Genomic DNA, 20066 nt, shown 5'->3' on the forward strand with positions numbered 1-20066 from the left:
CTAGATGCTGATGCCTGCGAGATCCCCATCATATCCCCAGTTGGTCTTTGGAAGGTACCTGTAACTAGTATTTTTAGGCCTACACATACCTTCGTTTCCACTGGGATTGATTCCCCTTTGTTAGTTCTGTGTCAGGTGTGCCCGGCACAGCTCAACAATTTGCTGTAGGAAGTCCCTGTCCACCCCATAGCACTCCACTATCTCCAGCTCATGTAGCACTTGGTAGGTCACCCTGGGTCTGTACACTCTTCTCAGTCTCCTCACTGAGGGTTGGTTGGCAGCATTTCCATCCTTGCCACCCTCAGCCTCTTCCACAAGTTGTATGATAGCTACTGCAGCCCCTAACATTTTGCTGTTGTGAGTGTTAAAAGTTCCCCACTTGTTTACACCGGTTATGAAAGGTGTGGGAAAAACTGGAGGGGTAGGTGTTTGCATAGTTTATAGTGGCATTCTGGGCTGGGCTGGGCTGGTCTGCTGCCTGTGTAATTGGCTGGTTCTGATCCGTTTCACCTGGCAGCAAACCTAGTACCCCTTGATTAACTTCCTACTTCTGCTTTCCCTTCCCATTGCCCTTCTGATTCATCCCAGGGGTGCGCCATGTAATCACTGTACTGCAATGTGCTCACTGCTACTATTTCCTGGGTTCACTTCCTTTATCTTCTTGTAGATCTTGTTGCACAGCGCTCACACCCGCTTACACTGTGTTGTATGTGCTGGACAGGTTTAGGCACACCTCCTGGCTTTGCTGTGCTAAGCTGGATGCAACACCGAGCCACAGGGCTCCAGTCCACTGACAGTATGCCTGACACTCCCACACATGATGTCATCTACCTCCTAGTCTTGCACTCAGCTATCCATATGCATACACTGTTCGGACCTGCCTCACATACTGGGGAAAATTGGAATTCACTATCCTTCCCTCATTTGCATAGAATTGCCTGCTAATGCATAGTTACATTTGTCACACTGTGCCTACCCGCTTAGCAACCACTACTCACTGGCCAGGTTGTCTTTTGCCTGCTATTGACTTGCATGGTGGAATACTGATTTTAGTTAGACTATTGTTTTTAGGTTTATTTTCTTATTTCTCCACTGGTCCCATTTGTGCGCTGCTGCCCTATGCTCAATGGATGTGATCGGCGGACATATCATAAAAGTTGTATTTTGTACATTTAGCATTGTTTGCAACACCAATGGCCTTCTACTTGACCATTGGCATGCTTCCTCAATGCTATCCTACCTTTATTTGGAGCCGTCATAGCTCTGTTTTGCAGTTTGCAGTGCCGTACTTGGTTACTAACCGAGTACATTTCTGCATATTACGCTAGTCCTGCACGCCCTGATTCCTGCTTCCTGGATGGCAAATTTACCTCATTTGTATGTTTTTTAACTGCAAGTGGGGTGATTTGCATATGGGGGCTGGGGACGTGCAGCACTAGTGCTACAGCGCTCGAGCACGTCAGACGTGCATGTACGTGGATCACTCGGCTGCCATATTGGCAAAATTTCATCTAACACTAATCATGCACACCATGCAAGCTTTTTAGAATCCGGGGGATTGTCATTAAAAACTCACTTTGTTTATAAAACTCATCCATGTCCGAAATTATGCGAGCTAGTCACACTAACTGCCTTTTCACTACTACCATTTTTTTTTTTTTATTTTGGAGATGCCAACTCTGGTAGCGCGAATAACTATTTCAAAAAGTGGGCTTACGATATATAGTGGAATGGTAACACTGTGCTTCTACTCTTTTTTTTTTTTTTTTTGACTAACCAGTACAGCCAAAAAAGCCATTTCACGTCTGTCATACTTATATGTGAAATTAAACTGTCCCATTAATATATGTCAAAAAATCCACCAGTTTCTCTTCAGTATCCTCCCACAAGATAAAAATATCATCCAAAAAATGGAGATATAGAGACCGACTGTTTTTTTTTTTTATTGGCTATTTAAGACATAAATGTCTTCCCATTCTGTCATAATGTGGTTTGCAAACATGGGGGTGCATGCTTCCCCCATGGTTACCCCTGAGGTTTGCCTGGAAAATTGACCCTCAAAATGCAAGAAATTGTTTCTTAACACAATATCCATGAGGGAACTGATGGTATAAACTCTTTTAGGGGGGAATTGACCTGACTTAAATAGTTGATTTTCAAACCATGAAATGCCCTGTATATGGGGGATAACTGTGAATAAATTTACTACATCAATTGCTACCAAAATGCTGTTTGATGAAAACTCAACTTCACTTAATAGTTGTAAAAACTGCCATGAATCTCTACAAATCTGTTTAATAGTCGATAAGCTTTTCTTACATGTAATATCTAAAAACTTAACAATGTAGTTAGTTTTCGATCTGCAATTGTGAAAAAGGATGTTTGTGGTAAAATAACTGATGCACACTTGAATGAGAAAGAATTAAGGTGGCAGATTAGCTTGGATGCAGTGTCATCACCAGGCCTAAATGATGAGTGTTTGATTACATAGTTTTGAAATTAAAAAGCTATAAAGTATGATTTTATTTGGCTTTTAACTTTTGAGATGCTATAGGGTTAATTTTTTGGCTGCTCTCTTATTTTACATGTGACAATTTCAAGAAGTTGATTGGTTAATGTTTTATATAAATGAGGTGGTTTTAATTAACAAAATGTTCTGATGAAGTTCCTAAATTTGGAATGAAAGCACTAAACATCTTTGCATTGTGAATAAAGACTTTTTTTCCTGAGTATTTGGAGGTGCCATTGACATTTACTTGTAAACTATACCGTGAAACAGGACTTTCTTAAAATTCTGGCTATATGATGATTAAAGGGCAACTCATTATTACCATGCTTTCACAGGTCCCTAACAACTGAATCAAATTTCATGGATGTGCTGTCAGTAGGATAGTTGCAAGGAATGTCATGCTTGTAAAAAGATACTGTTTTACATTTTCTGGCTTTTAGTTTTAAGCCTTGGTTTTGGCACCAGTTGTTTGTTTGGGAAAGGTCCATGAGAAGACTGCTAGTGTATTCAGGAGAGTTTATGATGGCAAAACATTTGCAGTGATCTGCATAACAGGTCAGCCATAAGCCCTTAACATGAGCTTTAACCTATGAGAAACAAATCTCAAAGTGGAGTTGCTCAAGAACTGAACCCTGGGAGTTTAACTACTAGTATCGGTCTTTTAGATCTAACTGCCATCTAGTTTGCCATCCAAGCAGTTAAATATGGAGTTACATTTAGCAGGGTGAGTTTATCTACTATATCTCAGTGTGAGATGGTATTGAATGCTTTTGTGAGGTCTAACTAATGCAATTTTCCCTCATCCATTGTTTCAGTAACTATCTCAAAGAAGTAAACAAGATTAAAGTAGGTGGGATCTATCTTTGAAAAAAAAAAACAACAAAAAACAAAAAAAAACAAATTGGCTTGGATCAAGAGTTTGCAGGTCACCTATGTCTTTATTTATTAATTGTATAATGATCCTTTCCATAGCCTTACAGATGACGCTTGTCAGGCTAATTGGTTTATAATTCCTTGGTCCACTGATGTCTCACCTTGGTAAATTACTGTTGTAGTTCTCCACTCTTCCAGTAAACATTGCTTAAAAGCTAAAGTTAAATAGCCTTTGTAGGGGGGCTTGAGAGTTCCTATGTCAGGTTGTCTAGTAGGCAGCAGGGAATACTATCCGGCCCCATAGAAACAATGTTCTTGGCTTTGGATAGTGCTCTGTGGACTTGTTTATTATTTATTTATTTTACATTTGTTAACCGGGAAATTCCGACTGGACCAGGTCCATTTTCAGCAGAGGCCCGGGGAGAAAAGCTCCAACATCAAGTTATACAAATACAGTACAACCAGCATAATACACATACTTGTTCATGGGAGATTCAAGGCAGGGGGTGGATGCCAGTATGTGTTTTGGAACTGTGGGGGAGGGGCGGTGAAGTTGGAGCTAAATGTATCTACTAGAAGACTGACCAAGTCAGAATATGTGATATTGTTTACTATTAGCTCTATGCAGTTTTGAGCATTGTCTCTGAGATATCTAATACAGTTGAAGAAGGCTTTATCATTGTCCTTTGACAATGGCCATTTTTACCTTGTGTTTCGCCTTAGTTGATTTGATCTGAGACTGCAAGTTACCTATTAAGTTTTGCAAGATTGTTTTTAACATTTGGAGGGTTGTATTTGTTTTTTATGTGCAATGAGACTGTTTCTTTTATTATAGAGCATGCTTATATTTTGGTTCAACCATATGGCTTTATTTTTGAATTTGTCATTGTATTTACTTCAGAGGAGGACAGATGCATGTGTGCAGCTTCTTTACAGGTGCACATAATATGGTAATAAAGGATTCCACATTCACAGAGGGGGTCATCGGGGTTAAAGGGAATGCTGAGTCTAGCCAGGTCATCACTCAATTTTAGCTGATTAGCTTTAGCAAAATCTTTGAATACCAAGTTCTTGAAAATTGTTTCCAACTTCAGTCCTGTGGTGAATTTGACAGATTTAGGGTCTAGTAGGACTAAGGAGGAGGTTGCAACTGGTAAGGAGTGGAGCTGTCTCATATTGGTTAGAATTAAGTCCAGGATTTTGTCTCACCTGATTGGGGTATTTAAGAAGTCCAGAAATCTCTGAGCATACACATTGAGAAATGTATATGTCTCCCAGATGATGGAAAGATAACTGAAATCCCCTAGAAGAATGGTATTTGGCTGGATGCTAAGGGATCTATATTAGTCAGGCAAGAGGTATTGACAAGGGGAGGAGAGAGATAGATAGTTGGGGACTGGCATAATGGTTAGGATTTTTGCCAGACAGACACAAGGTACAAAATTTGATTCTCACTTTTGAAAGGAAAATTACTGAAATGGTAGCTAGCCTAGTACTTACCTATGAACCTACAAGAAGCTGATCTATGCTTCGCATCATTATCAAATCAACTAAAGCTATATACTATGTACAAATAACCCTAACAACAAACTAGAATGATAAAGCCTTCTTCAGCTATGTTAGATATCTCAGAAGCAATGCACAAAACTGCACAGGGCTAACAGTAGAAAGAATTAAGTGACACTGAATTTATATTTGTACATTTTTCAGAATAACTGCAAGAATTGAGAGCCTAGTCAGAAAATATTTTTGAGTTACTCATTGGCAAATAGCCATTATTACTTCAGTTATGACATATTTCCTTAATTTCTGTTATTTTTCTTGTTAAAGCTAATCAGTGATGCTCAAATGTTTGTGCAAAATGTGTGGTTTCAGCTGGATGCAAATAGCAGAACTTATTCACTTCATAATGTAATAACCCTGTCTTAATGAATGGTAATATGAATTCTTTGTGCAAAATAGGAAAGAGAAGTTAAAACTAGACATATTTTAATTGTCCTGTAAATCTAAAATGGAGGGAAAGTATTAGGTTCTATTTTAAATATGGAAGAGTATGTGAACATGAGTGCGCAAATTAGAGCAAATTCTCTTATCTAGCAACTGATTCAAAGATGTCAAACAGATCATTTTACTTTTCTCTGTTCCCCACCCCTGAGCGATTTCTCCAGGTGTGATATAACTCCTTCTATACTAGCCTGGAAAAGACTTGTGGCCTAATGGATTCATAACCACTCTCAATTTTATCTTAAGTGACCGCAATAAGTACCTTTGGGTGATACATAGGGGTAAGTGGTTTACTTTAATTTAATCTTTCTGTAAGTGCAGTCATTGAAAATATACAAGAATTAGTACATCAGTATATGTTAATCAAAGGATGGAAATGTAAATATATCTGAGGGATGTGGCTGGAAAGTAACAGAATATGTTGGAATGTGTCTCACTGTTGGCAAGAAGAAAGGTGAAGTGTGATGATGGTTGTCGATCAAGAAGTTTTACTGCATGAGAAAAGGAGGCATATTTGCATGAGAAGAAAGAAGGAGAAAGCATAAAATAATGATGGAGGACTTATTGATGAGGCAAAAATAAGTTGAAAGAACAGAATGTTGATGGAGGAAGAGTTCCATTTTTGATTAAGAATTTTTTTTTTATGCAAGGCTTTATTTATGCAGGAAAAGAAAGTCATAGTCTAATTCAGTAACCATTTAAAATGTCCGGACTCAGATTCCCAAACCCAAATATGTAGACCAAATGACCAAAAATCTCAATACTAAGTCCAAAATTTCCATTTCTTAGAGTATTCCCTTTTGACTGATATATGGTGATCTTGTAGTTACTATGTATGAGTTCAGTGTTTGGAGGGATACCCCCCTCACATCAAGCAGTACAAGGGGCCAGTCCCCTAAAAAAAAATAGTCTGAAGAAGAACGATGTTTGATATTCACTCTTTTCCTGCATTTTCAGTCTTTTTTTGTTCTTTTGAGTTAGCAATCTGAATCTCAATATTTCAATATGGAACCATATAATTCTGAAGTACTGTTTCAGGTCTGTTGCTGAGCAGAGAAATTCAAGCCGTGTCTTTAGGAATTAGAATAACAAGAAGTCTAACCTCATGTGATTGAGTACATTGTGCTAAATTCTCAGACAGATGATGAAGATGGCATTTAGAAGCACAGACCAGAGCAGGTGAGAGCAACATGCATGAATGTAGAAAGTTCATTTGTGTTCACAGATGCATTACTAATGGCATGAGCGGGTAAAGACAATGAAAGTCTGAAGTAAGGAAGTGATTGGTCAGGATTTAACATACTTTAACGAAAGCGCTTTTTCGATGAAAGCGCTTTCATTAAAGTGTTTTTGGTGGTAATGAACTCGGGCTTTTGAACTTTCATTCAAAAGTCCTAGATCCATCCAAAAATAGCAATGTCAAATTTGTGCAATGTGTCTTGATGGTGATTAAGTATGTAGTAGCAGCAACTTAGTTCTGACATGCTAAGTCCTGAGATTTATAAGGAGTCTCATTGCTGGTGAAAGTAGCATATGCATTGCAATGATGTGGACTGTGCAATGTCTGGTCATGCTCCCTAGGCACAGTGGCATGCAGTTAATGTATGCATGATGATATATGTGCACATGCGCAACATTTTGCTGCTTCCCAGCAACACAAAAAACAGGAGCCCAGGCATAGGCTGCGTATAATAAATGGGTTGAAAATGTGTCCATAGAACAGAAAGAAAGAGGGAAGAGCAAGCAGACAACACACACTAGGACCACAGGAAGGGAAGAGTGGTGTGGGAAGGGGGTGGAAGTTTTTTGTGGGGCAGGCACCCTTTCCTTTTTTACGTGGTGTAGAGGGGAATGGCAGTATGGGAAAGGTGAGTGTTGGAAGGAGAGAACATGGAAGACATCAGTAGCACAAAAATGGACATAAATAACAAGATAGATAAGAATAAACACAGAGGGTGAACACATGATATTGGGAAGAATTGGATGACATACTGGGATGCGAGTCATACACAAAGAAGGAAGACATCCTGAAGGAGGATAGGGTGAGCTGAGGTCTGCTCATCAAGCTGCAAAGGAGTCACCCCAACCATAAATCAGTCACCTTCATGAACACCATCACAGAGAGCTCAGCTACCTGTGGCCCAGAGATAAGTGCCATGCAGGTGTGTGAGTCCACAAGTTGCATGGTGCGGTCTTCAGGGTGACTGTCTAAGTGTCCACCTGCTGGCTCACCTCAACCATCACCAGATCCTCTACCACCTGCTCTGACAAACATAAAGCCCAGTACATATCTATACAGCACTCCAACAGTTACATGCTCAAGGTGTGCTAGGTGTAAGTAATACAGGCATGGTCTGAGAAACAGGTAATCAGATAGTATGATATGTGGTAGTGGCAAGAGTGGACTGAAGTGCCTACAAGGTGCCACTGATATTTTAGGTACAGAATAATGTCAATGTACCATCACAGAGACATACACCTGTAAGAGCAGTGTTCCTTTTCCACCCAAGGCAGTCCTATCTGCAATAAGATGACACTGTCATGAAAACCTGGCTGTAGGAAAGACAATTCCATTGCATGTACATGTATAATGATATATAAAGTAAAGCAAAACTACATGCGTTGTTTTAGTTAAAGCTAAGCATAACTACAAGCACTAGTGCAGTTAACGCATTTGTACCCATAGTGCCTTTTTTGTATACATCTAGTTAACGCCCATAGCTCCTTATGGCATCTGGACATTTCTTGGGTCTGAAATTTTAAGTAAGTGACTTACCAGCTTATAATAAACAGAATTAGAAAGGGTGAGAATGTATTTATAAAACTACACTAAAATTGTTAATCTAGGATGTCCTGTACTAGAAAAGCTTTGATTATAGTATGTTTTTTAAAATGATTTTTCAGAAAATGCTCTGGAATGCAAGGATGTATGCAGGCTTTAAGAGGTGCAACATTTCACCCACATAAGTATTAACAAGTTAAAGCTAAGCAAAACTAGAGGCACTGGTCCAATTAATTGGCAGCATGTTAAATCCATATAATTAAGTAAGTAAGACAGAGATATAACTAGAATAGCAGTTTTTATGCATACCTTAACACGTGGTCAGAAAGGTTACTCTCTTCTGTCAGCTTATTTTCCACTATGTCATCCCATGCTTAAAAACACACGAGAAAAAAAAATGAAAAACAAAATTTCATACCAACGAACATCAATAACTATTAACAGATGTACATTAGGGCCTACGAATGTAAAACTAATAATTAGTCATACATGATGTAGACTTTGGGCTCCATCTCCCCAACTTTTTTTTCCCATTAGAGGGGAAGGTTAGTGTGGTGTCTCTTCAGGTCTCTATTCTGATGTTGGCATTGTTCACCAGAGTGGGTGATGCTCATGGTTTTGCTCACTATAGTACACTATGGGGTTACTAATGAGTGCCAGTGTGGTGTCTCTTCAGGTCTCTATTCTGATGTTGGTATTGTTCACCAGAGTGGGTGATGCTCATGGTTTTGCTCACTATAGTACACTATGGGGTTACTAACGAGTTGCCAGTGTGGTGTCTCTTCAGGTCTCTATTCTGATGTTGGTATTGTTCACCAGAGTGGGTGATGCTCATGGTTTTGCTCACTATAGTACACTATGGGGTTACTAATGAGTGCCAGTGTGGTGTCTCTTCAGGTCTCTATTCTGATGTTGGTATTGTTCACCAGAGTGGGTGATGCTCATGGTTTTGCTCACTATAGTACACTATGGGGTTACTAATGAGTGCCAGTGTGGTGTCTCTTCAGGTCTCTATTCTGATGTTGGTATTGTTCACCAGAGTGGGTGATGCTCATGGTTTTGCTCACTATAGTACACTATGGGGTTACTAACGAGTTGCCAGTGTGGTGTCTCTTCAGGTCTCTATTCTGATGTTGGTATTGTTCACCAGAGTGGGTGATGCTCATGGTTTTGCTCACTATAGTACACTATGGGGTTACTAACGAGCTGCACTACACGCACAATTCAGAACATTTTCTTCTGAATTGTTTCTTCAGTAAAATTATCGAGCTACAGACCCTGTAACAGTGAAAAAAAAGCCATCATTTCTATTATGGTGCTCATCTCAATACTGATTTAGCTACAATATACACATGGATTTTCTGCAGAAGTTGCTACAGTGTTCTACACAGTAAAAAAGTTTTCTGTAGTTGCTGTGCTAAAGGTACACAGGTCAGGGATGGGTGGAGATGCAGACCCGATATGCGTATCTGATTGTGGGATGTTCAACCTGCAGGTAGTGGATGCATGACACAAGGAGGTTGGAATGAGGTATGTGAGCATCCAGGGCAAAGGTCCAGAAAAGATTAGCCCATCAGATATGCTGCTGAATGTCAGTGATTGCCTGAGTACCCATATATATTTGCAACATAGACATAACCATGTGTCAGACTGAACTCTGTCTGCTAAAGGACTGCATCTGATGTACACATAAGCAAGGCTGTGTTAAAGAAGCAACCCTTATAAATGCTGAAGTTCGTGGATCTGATCTGAGGGACATACCTCAATTTGGTCTAAAAGGACGCAAGTCCACACAGTCAGATCATAGGTGCATGTTTCACTACTTTCTGTCCCATTGCTGTTCTGGCTGTATTGCTTTTGGGATGTGGCATATTATGTTAGTGTATGGCAGGTATGCCACTCATTGTAGGCATACTTATCAGTAGATAGTACATTGGTGTGGCTGATGGTAGAGATGTTTGTGTTCTGACTCTGACCATAGGTGTATGTCCCCATGTACAGGTATGCAAATGACACCAAAACATTAGCAGCACCTGGAAAAACATCTTCCCATCTGCAAAAGAGGTGTGATTATAAGGTTCAAATGCAATTGGAAGATCAGTTCTAAACACTGGCAAGGCTAACAAGGCCTTCCAGGAGCAAATGTGGCAGGACATGGTTACACATATGAATGCTGTTGATAGCCACAACAGTTCAGCACAATAAGTTCACAACAGGGTACTTGATATGATACTACATGCCTGCATGTAGGCTCATGGCATTATACAGCAGGAGATAACCATAGGTGGAGGCCCACCATCACATATATCACATTATCGAAACCCAGTATCATCGAACACTAGAAGACCAACACATATAGGGTGAACTACGGTAATGATGAATGTACAAAACCGTGAAATGTGAAATGTCAAAGTGTCATGGTTGGTCCATCTGCGGTATAGCTCCGTAAAGTAAGTGTGCGATAGTTACAGACCTTAGGGTTAGGGTGCATGTTAAGGTAAGTACATAGATAGGTAATGTATGTAAGGTTTAGTGCAGGGCTAGAAGTAGGGTTTGGTTTGAGTATGCATGTGTTTTATTTATTTTGTTTGGGTATGTAGTATGTAGCGTGCTGTGGTGTTGGCCGACTATGATGGTTCGAGATTTAAAAATTTGCGGTTTAGGGTTTTTGGCGAATTTACGGTTCGGGCGATGTGTGTTGGTGTTGTGATGTTCGATGATACAGGTTTTCGATAACGTAATATAGACCCCCACATACCTGACTCAATATCATATAATACTTCTTGGTACCCTTGTCAGGGGAGAGGGGGAGAATGCTCATAACTGACTGAGTCAGGGAGAGGGGGAGCCAGTTGATCCCACCAGGATGCCCAAGACTGGTAATAACTTAGGGCAGTAGCAGTGTACCATGCTGGCTAGAGAACTCTGATGGTAAATAACAATATATGTGGTGAGTGAAAATCTCCATCTCAGTAATCCTAAACTTGTATACCAACACATATTTCTCATTACCTATTTAATTTTCCATCTGTCCTTCTAAACTTTGGAATCTGCCATGTCAGTAATCCCAAACTTGCATCCCTAAACATATCTCCTGTTAGCTGCCTTTTTTTCCAGTTTAAAGGCTATAAAGCACAAATTAACAAATTTAAAATATAATGCATTACTTTTTTTGGCCAAAAACTACTTAATGTAGCAGAGCATGGGTGAGCAGTACTTTATGTACCCAGTTCAACTACCAAACAGTCCTAATTCTTTAATCTGTCTCTCTCCAAGTATAAGGAACACACAGTATCCCTCTGATTCATGTTGCAAAAGTTAAGATAACCCAGGGAAATTTCTACAGCTGAATTTCGCTTCAGATGCAAAAGCACAAAAGGGGAAATGCCTTTAGTTAAAACCTATGTAAGGTAGTTTAAAAAATCAAATTAAACTGCTGAAATACCTAATTTTCCCATTTTTCGGCATCAGTTTGTTTTGTACTGTAGTGTTGAATCTACTGGGAGGGCATGGGAGGGCAAAGGAGGGCCCCACCCCCTCCCACTCCCTCCCACAGGACTTATTCTGCTTAAGGAGAGGTTAAATTAACACTATAGCTTATTTTACTCTAGCAGTATAACATTTTCACTGGAAAAAGCAAATAAAGCCCATAACAATAAAATTAAATGCTGTGACTCACCACAAGTAATTAGAGTTCAAAGACCTTGGCTTTGTATTCACATACATTCTACCTCATTAATTGCTTTTTGTGGAAAACCATCTGTGGGAGGAGTTTCTGCATTCCATTAAAGTGCCTGATTGGTTGAGTGCACTCTGTTCACCATCACTACACAAAGGCTCACTTCACTCCCCTACCCTACCCCCAATCCCCACTCACCTCAAAATCCTCTACACTGATCCTAAGCTAATCTCCACCAACTACATCACCGCCAATCATGAAATAGTTTACTATTCATACTTTTGCCCCTCCTTCACACACCTACTGACTACTTCCTACCTTTTTTATTTCTTTTAACTGGATTCCATTTACCTTGTAACTTGGCAACTCCTCACATTTCACTAGACCCACAACCAGTCAAACTCTATCCTGCGTTCTATCAGTTTCCTGTTTGCATTTAAACTAATTAAACATGAAATAATTAGCATGTTATTTAGAGTACTACAATTCACTTCCCTCCTTTATATTGCATACATAACCATCATACTCCACTTAACATCAGTCTTATGCCCCATGCTCAGTCCATTGCTCTCAATGGCAATTACTCCCATATTTCATTCAATATATCCCACAGCCATTGCAGCCTATCTCACATGTATCTTTTCATACAAAAGTAAGTAATCCAACTCCCCAAATTGGTCACAAAGAGCAAATTTAAAACCAAGTGGCATTGTATATTCAAGCTATCCCTACCCAGTCTGCAACTATGTAGTGACATTCACACCAACCCAGGTCTATCCATAACAGCTTTTCCCATAATAGCCAACACAACCATTAATAATGTAACATCGCACTCCTGCAATTTGGGAAAAACAAGTCAAAACATTTATAAACATTAACCCTATAGGCATCTGTAACAAAGTAACTGAACTGCATGCTTTCATATCTCATTACAACTCTGACATCCTCGGTATCACAGAAACCTGGCTAAAATTCAAAGTCAAACAATCTGAAATCCTCCCTCCAGGATATAATATCCTTTAAGCAAAACATACATACAAAACAGCAAGTGAGGTAGCTATTACATACACAAAACACCCAAACATATCCCTTTCTCAGAAAAAGTATACCTCATTCAATATACAAAGATTTTTGTTGCCTTACTCCAGCTAAACTCTTATAAGACCATATGTGTCACAGCCTTATATATCCTTCCTGGTAATAACATTAGTATAGCAGAGGACATACTCTTCTGGCCATCTACCAATATACCCCAAGAAGCCATTATCCTTGGAGACTTTAACATCATCCTTAACTGGGCCAAAACTGTATCTAATGTCCACACTACCAGTATTAGCTGGTATGGTTTCCCTCAACTCATCAGTACACCAACAAGATATAATAAGCTCTCCTCAAGGACTGTACAAAAGACTGGATTCTCTCAATTAAATCCAGTAATATCTATAACTATGACACACTGCCTGACCACCTAAGTGACCACCTGCCCAGTTTTGTGAACAGACTTGTATGTAATCCAGTAAAACATCACACATACAATAATGTGCATAACCTATCCCATGCAAATGTTGATAGTTTTGTCTCCACTCTCAAGCAATATGACTGGAATATTTAAAAAAAAATCTTCTTTTAGATGAGCCACCCTTGAATTTAACAAAACATTTACCTATATACTGAATAAACATGCCTCTATAAGGAGAAAGAGACTTAAACTTATTCCAGCAATGTGGGTATCTAAAACCAGTAGGCAATTAATGGTACTTAGAGATAAGGCCTGGAAAACATGGCATGCCAACAAATCCCAGGAAAAACTTCTATACTACAGACAGATAAGAAATAATACCAAACACAGTATAAGTTCAAGAAAAAACTCCACTTCAATAACGTACAGCAGGCACACCAAAATAATCCTAAAAAATTCTGGTCATCAGTCCAAAATCTACTAAATCCAGGCCAAAGTCAACAACTCACTCCCTCCACAGAAGAAGCTTCATCAGCAGTCACCAATAACTTTAAAAACTCTTTCCTTCAAGCTGTAGCCTCACTTATCAAAGACAACCCTACCTTAAAACCAACCCCCACCATCTAAACCCCATGGAATGGGCTCACTTCTCACTCAAACCTGTCCCTAACTCCACCAAAGAAAATATCTCCTAAAACTGAAAAAAGAAGCTCTGCTGGAGACAGCCATCTTCCTGAATTCCTAAAGATTGTAGCTGATGCTCAGTTATATCCATTATCTATGCTAATAAACAGATCCAGTCTAAAAGCTCATGTCCCAGCAATTTGGAAAAAGGCATACATACTTCCTCTTCATAAATGAGGGCCCTCTGCTGACTACTTAATAAACAAAGCACAAACTACACTAAACTATCAAGAGAGAACTGCAGCCAACTTTAAGTGTACTAAAACTTTATTATCTCCACTTTTCATGCACAAAACGTCTTTTAAAAGCAGAAATACTAGAAATCTAGTATTGCCCTTATTCCTAGACATGTCCAAAGCATTCAACACTATCTCTCACATAAACTATTATTGAAACTCCCCTGCTTGATTCTCTCCCCTTCTCCCTTCCCTGGTTTAACAGCGACCTAGCAGATAGATTCCAAGCAGTCAAATGGCAGCAAGAACACTGATCATTTCTACCCATTATTGTAGGGGTACCACAAGGTTCCATACTTGAACCCCTCCTAACATATTTATAAATGACTTAGACAGTGCTTCCAAGCATGCATTCTTGCACAATATGCAGATGATTCCACATCCATATGCATAGCTTCTAACCTACAAAAACTTTAAGAAATTACTCCTTTATGTCCATAGAATCCTGGCTAGACAATTCACAAAGCCTACTTAACCCACAAAAAAAAAAAAAAAAAAAAAGAAATTACTACTTTTAACCCCAAAAACATTTTCCCAAAGCAAAAACCTAGTTGAAATCACTTCATTAAGTAACGCCCTGATTTAACAGGTCTCTGTCATTAAACTCTTAGGAGTCACAACTGACATACACTTCTAGACTGTTATTAAAAAAAAAAAAAAAAACACCCAAAGCTTGGCAACTTGTTCAGAACAAAACCCTACTTAACAGATGGACCTAGAGAAATCATAGGTAAAGCCTCCCTCCTACCTACACACCCTACTGTATGCCTCCCCACTCTTTACTAACATACAAATGTCTACATAAAAACCTGGAAAAATGCTACAATAAAATAGCTCACCTTGCTGCAAATTGCCCTTTTAGATCTTATCACTGTTCCGTCTTTAAACAACTAAAGAGGACTGAACTCCCGCATCACCTACACTATTGTTAGCTACTAATATCTTATACTCTAATATACTAACCAGATAAGTATCTGGCACTAAAAGGCAGGTTTCATCACTGCCAGTGTACCATACCTCTTTGCTCTAAAGACAAAGTCCTCCTGTCTGTCACTAAAGCCCAAAATGCATCAGGAGCCTCCTTATACACAAACTCTGTAGCTACCTCCTGGAATGCCCTCCCCACATGCTCTCAGGCTTTTTGAAAACTGTCCCGCATTCAAAACACATGTAAGAAAATGCTTGTCAACATCCTAGCTTTGTAGCTGTACATCTGCAGGATAACTATAATATCTTTGATTTCTTCCTCCTTTTCTACTATACCGCTTCTCTCCTCTACTCTCTTATTAGTTATCACTCTGTCTTCATGCACCCCACCTTCTAGCTATGCCTCTCTTAACTTACTTTTACCATTCGTTTCATTTATATCTCATAAGTAAATCAACCTTTTGATGTCCATCCTTTGTAAATAACTCAGTACTGTGTACTGTGATATCTATCCTACTGCATAATTATTTGACTATATCCGTATGGAATGTAAATAGCTTGAGAACTAGAGCCTTGCTACTGTATGTATAGTTACTATCTTATCTATTCTGACGTTTTAAATTTTATTTTACTTGTAGTCTGTCTGACATTGTTGATATTGCAGTACTTAAAAGATTTTGTGTATACTGCGTGTACAAGAGCTTTTCTCCTCAGGTCTCTGCCAAAAAAAGGAGGTTTTATGCCCAGCCAGACTTCCTCAGTCAACAAATGTAAAAGAAGTAAATATCACTAGTTGAGACACATGAGGGATACAGGCATTATGGCAGACTTTTCAAGCTATTATGATCTTCATTCTTTGTATGGTCTATGTCCTAAAATGTTGCTGCGTAAATAGGGTGTGGGATTGTTGCATATAATCAGTTGTTCACATGAATATTTCTCTGTCTGCCTTCATAGGCACAACAGTCATAGGTCAGCCACAATAGGCCAGGGCTAGTTTGATATTAGTGCATCATTGAAGCATGACAGTGATGGCATCTTCACCCTGACACAGTCCAATATCACAGTGCCAGTGGCGACTACTGTTACAGTGGAGAGCAGTCTCTCGCCCACATTCACTGACACAGCAATGTCACCTGTTGAAAGGTGGAACGTGTTCCTGTCTCTGCAGTAGGCAAGGAAGGACATGACATGCCTGGCAGTTTAACACAAGGTACACCATTGTCAGTAAGCACTGGCAGTAGGCAGTGGCATCAGCAGAAGGCATAACAACAGCACAGTGCCATAGCATATTACAACCAGCTATTCCTCAGATGGGGTTCCCCCTCTGGCTGCATTTGCTGCTGTCATTTGTGGCAATACAGGAATTGTCTTCCCTGTTTCAACCAGCTTGTTTTTTTTTAAAACCAAGAACTTCTTCAGAATAAAACTCATATCAACCAGCCACATTTTAAAAAGTGGTGTAATAAGACCACATGACCACCAGGAACCAACAGAAGGTTTTGAAAAATAAAAGAACTTAAGCACACAAAATATGTTTCAGGCTCCTCTGTGTTCAATACATTTCAATCTCCTGCATGCTGGTTGCTGAGCTTTTGTTTTTTTAGTTTAGGTTTTCACTATGTTCTACACCATGTTTGGGTTTTTCTACACAGATAACCACACTACATAACCAACATACTGGTGGCACCAATAATGTAAAGAAAGAGAACACACATTTTACATTTCCGTTTTTCAAATAAAAACCTGAAATTTTGTGATAGAATTTTACAATACAGTTCATTAAAGTCTATTGATTTTAGACTGTCCTGATGCGCTTTTATTTTCTATTCTTGTCAGTCCGTTTATTAAATGTGTTTCTGAGTAGTATCTCACATTTCTTCAAGAAGCAGGAAGAGTTATGTGCTATTTGGCATTAATATTTTATGCTAGTTAGATGCCTATTTTTTTGGCAGGATGTACCTTCTTTGTAAGGACCTTGTATGTATTTTTCAATGTCTGCAGGTACTAGGCACTATTAACCTATGCAAACCTCTCCACCTGCAGACTTCTGGGTGATGGCAGGATGCTACTCAGGGCTAGGGTCATACCTGCCCTGCATATTTAAATGGCAAAGTAATGGTATTGGATATGTCTGAAGAAGGGTTTGGAAATAACCCAAAAGCGCTAACTGTTTTTAACTTCTGTTCTGAATAAAGGACTATAAACTGAAGAGCTGTGGTGGTACCTGACATATTTTACAGGATATTGTTACATGTGTGCATATGCTGCAGGTACCTTCGCCCCCAAACTGCTTTTGGATTTACTGAATATAAGAATACTATAAGAATTTTTCACTCAAAGTCTGCAGTTATCTAAATGCAAAGCCATGGTTATGATGGGGTGAAGGGGGTAGCTGCCCTAAGTGCAAGTTGTTAGGATGCAAGATAAGTACTGTAGAAGACTGTCAGTCAATCCCTGTAAGTTGGTAAGATGACCTCTGTATTGTTGTTCTTGTCAGACCTCTTGGCATCAGTGCTTATAAATGCTTGCAATCAGTAGTTACCCAATTTTAGCTGCTGAAATAATTTCAGTGATTGTTTTGAGTGACTGAGTGCTGAGAGCTAAAAATGGCTCTTTTTTTTTTTTTTGCTCTACATCCCAAGTTGAGGAAGTGGTTCCAACTGGGGGATTGCACGTCACATCAAGGGATCTAACAGTGGATCTGATTAAACTGGTCAACAGGCATGCTTCATGCCAGTTGCCTTTTTGCCTAGCTATTCAGCAGGCAATGCATTTGCCTGTTTAGCTTTCTCTTTGGCACAAGGTGTAAGTATATGGTCAGAACATATGGAATCCAGGGTTCTAATCTAGCCCCATCCACTTCATAGGAGGTTGAAATAATGGTAAACGTGTTTACCTTACAGGCACAATGTGTATGGTTTAAGTTTTCACATAGGGTAATTGGCTAGGCTTAAAATGTCCCAAAAGAGCAGATTGCCTAATACTGATCTGTGAACCTATGACCATACAGTATGTCAAATTGTCTTTCTACCTTTCTCTTCAGGAGCCAAACAAATATATTACACACACCCACTCAAATGAAGAAGATAAGTGAGTGCTGATTTACTTACACTCTCAATTTCCTTTAAATTATTACACAAGCATAGCTATGGAATGAGGCAATAATAGAAATATATATAACTTTCTGTTTTCATAGGGGAGCAAGGACTAATGTCATAAGTATGTTGCTTAGCATCACACGATATGCAAATGGAGACTCAGTGAACCAAACCTAGGACTACAAGATGGAGTTTCGTAGATGTTCCTAGCTATAACTTTAATACTGTACAGACAGGTTATGGCGTCAGACATGAAAATAATAGCAATGTTCTTCTACAGGAAAATACAGTTTTGTAGCAGAAAACTCAAAAAGCTAGCAAGACAGTCTGAAAGCTGCCAACACCAGAAGGAAGTTTTTCAAAAGGTATTATGTGTGTGTAAGCAGCATTCTATTTTCAATCAGTACATACCTACTAACATTTCTATTACTAAATACATTTGTTTTTGCATTTCTATTACTAAATACATTTGTTTTTGCATTTCTGTTACTAAATAAATTAGTTTTTGCGTGATTATCCCTGGGTCTTCAGAATCTTGTTAAGAGTCAGTTACATTCCCTACCTCATCTCATCCATGTTTTTTTTAATGAAAATGTGTGTGGCATTAAAGTAGCACTAGGACAAAGCAAGAGGGATAAAAACGTGTGTTTTTTAAACATGCGCTGTACAAGTGATGGGCTGGAATGATGCTGCAGCCAAGAGAAAGACAAACTGCAACTGACACACCTCAGAAAGTTCTCCTGTCAATGTCAACAATTCTAATTTATGTTCATGTTCTGGAAGTATCATTAACTCTGAAGACAAGCCCTTGACTCCAGACTGTTGGCTAGGAGATTCAAAAACTTCATCCGTGTGTGTGTGTGTGTGTGTGTGTGTGTGTGTGTGTGTGTGTGTGTGTGTGTGTGTGTGTAATAATGAAGCAAACAACAATTTACAAAGATGCATTGCACTTATTGTTTTCTCCCTTTAAAACATGTTTTCTTCAGTCTGTTAAGAAAAAGAGATGAGCAAGACAAGGCAGTGCATAGTAACATTACATTTCAAACCACTCTCCTTAAGCTCTGCATAGGTATGCTGTTCTGCATGCATCCCAGTAATGAGTTTATCTCTTATGTAGAAATACTGCCAGGGTACCAATCACACTCACTGCATACCAGCTGTGCCAACAATGTGAAAGCTTTAAAGCTTGGTTTATCAAGATTTTAATATTATAAATCAGTACTCACAATAAGAACTTGTTTGAATGCTGTAGACTTTTTGGAGCTTCAGTCAATTTTCTGCATGTGCTTCAGTCTTGATCTGTTTTCTGTCCCCTTCCACACTTTCTTTCTCTCACAGCCTTCTTGCTGATAAAGTTTCCAGAAATATTCTGTTTAATCTAAGACAAGCTGGCAAATTTTCAAAAGCAGTTATAATAACATTGTATGTTTTGTATCAAGGAAAACCACTTCCATTCTCCACAGGAAGACTTCTCAGTAAAGATGGAGTACAACAGCTGTCAATGTCTAAGCTGGAACTCTCTTCACTTATATCTCTAACTCTGGCCAAGAGTAAACAGTGAGAGGCCACAATAAAATGCATGAAATATTCACTTCCTGTTAGTCATTTTAACTATCCAATCTCTTTTACACTCATACTATAATGTTGACACTTCAACTTCTCTACTTTTGTTTTCTTTCCTTTAAGAAGAATACTGTGAATTATTGCCAGCTCAGGAGCTTTACAATTGTTTTTTTTTTCTGGTTGTATGTTGAAGTGCAGAAGAGTATGCAGCAAGCAATGATTTTTGTTTTATTTTATTTCTTATGTTGA

The 20066-nt window shown here is 39.0% G+C and overlaps 1 protein-coding gene across 3 annotated transcripts in view; it reads right to left on the reverse strand.

Annotated features, from left to right (window-relative positions):
* Nucleotides 1-19784, reverse strand: part of LOC122791074 (proto-oncogene Mas-like) — a 158129-nt gene extending 138345 nt beyond the window's left edge. For 2 of the 3 annotated variants that reach the window (XM_044058851.1, XM_044058852.1), the window contains exon 1: nucleotides 19481-19784. The gene's annotated coding sequence lies outside the window, so the exon portion shown is untranslated. Of the gene's footprint in view, nucleotides 1-8477; nucleotides 8535-19480 lie in introns of those variants that run through there. The other variant, XM_044058850.1, reaches the window with a different exon arrangement.
* Between the last annotated feature and the right edge of the window lie 282 nt (nucleotides 19785-20066).

Source organism: Protopterus annectens, chromosome 16.part0, assembly GCF_019279795.1.
Source record: "Protopterus annectens isolate FY-2018-M chromosome 16.part0, PAN1.0, whole genome shotgun sequence".
Classification (NCBI taxonomy): Eukaryota; Metazoa; Chordata; order Ceratodontiformes; family Protopteridae; genus Protopterus; species Protopterus annectens.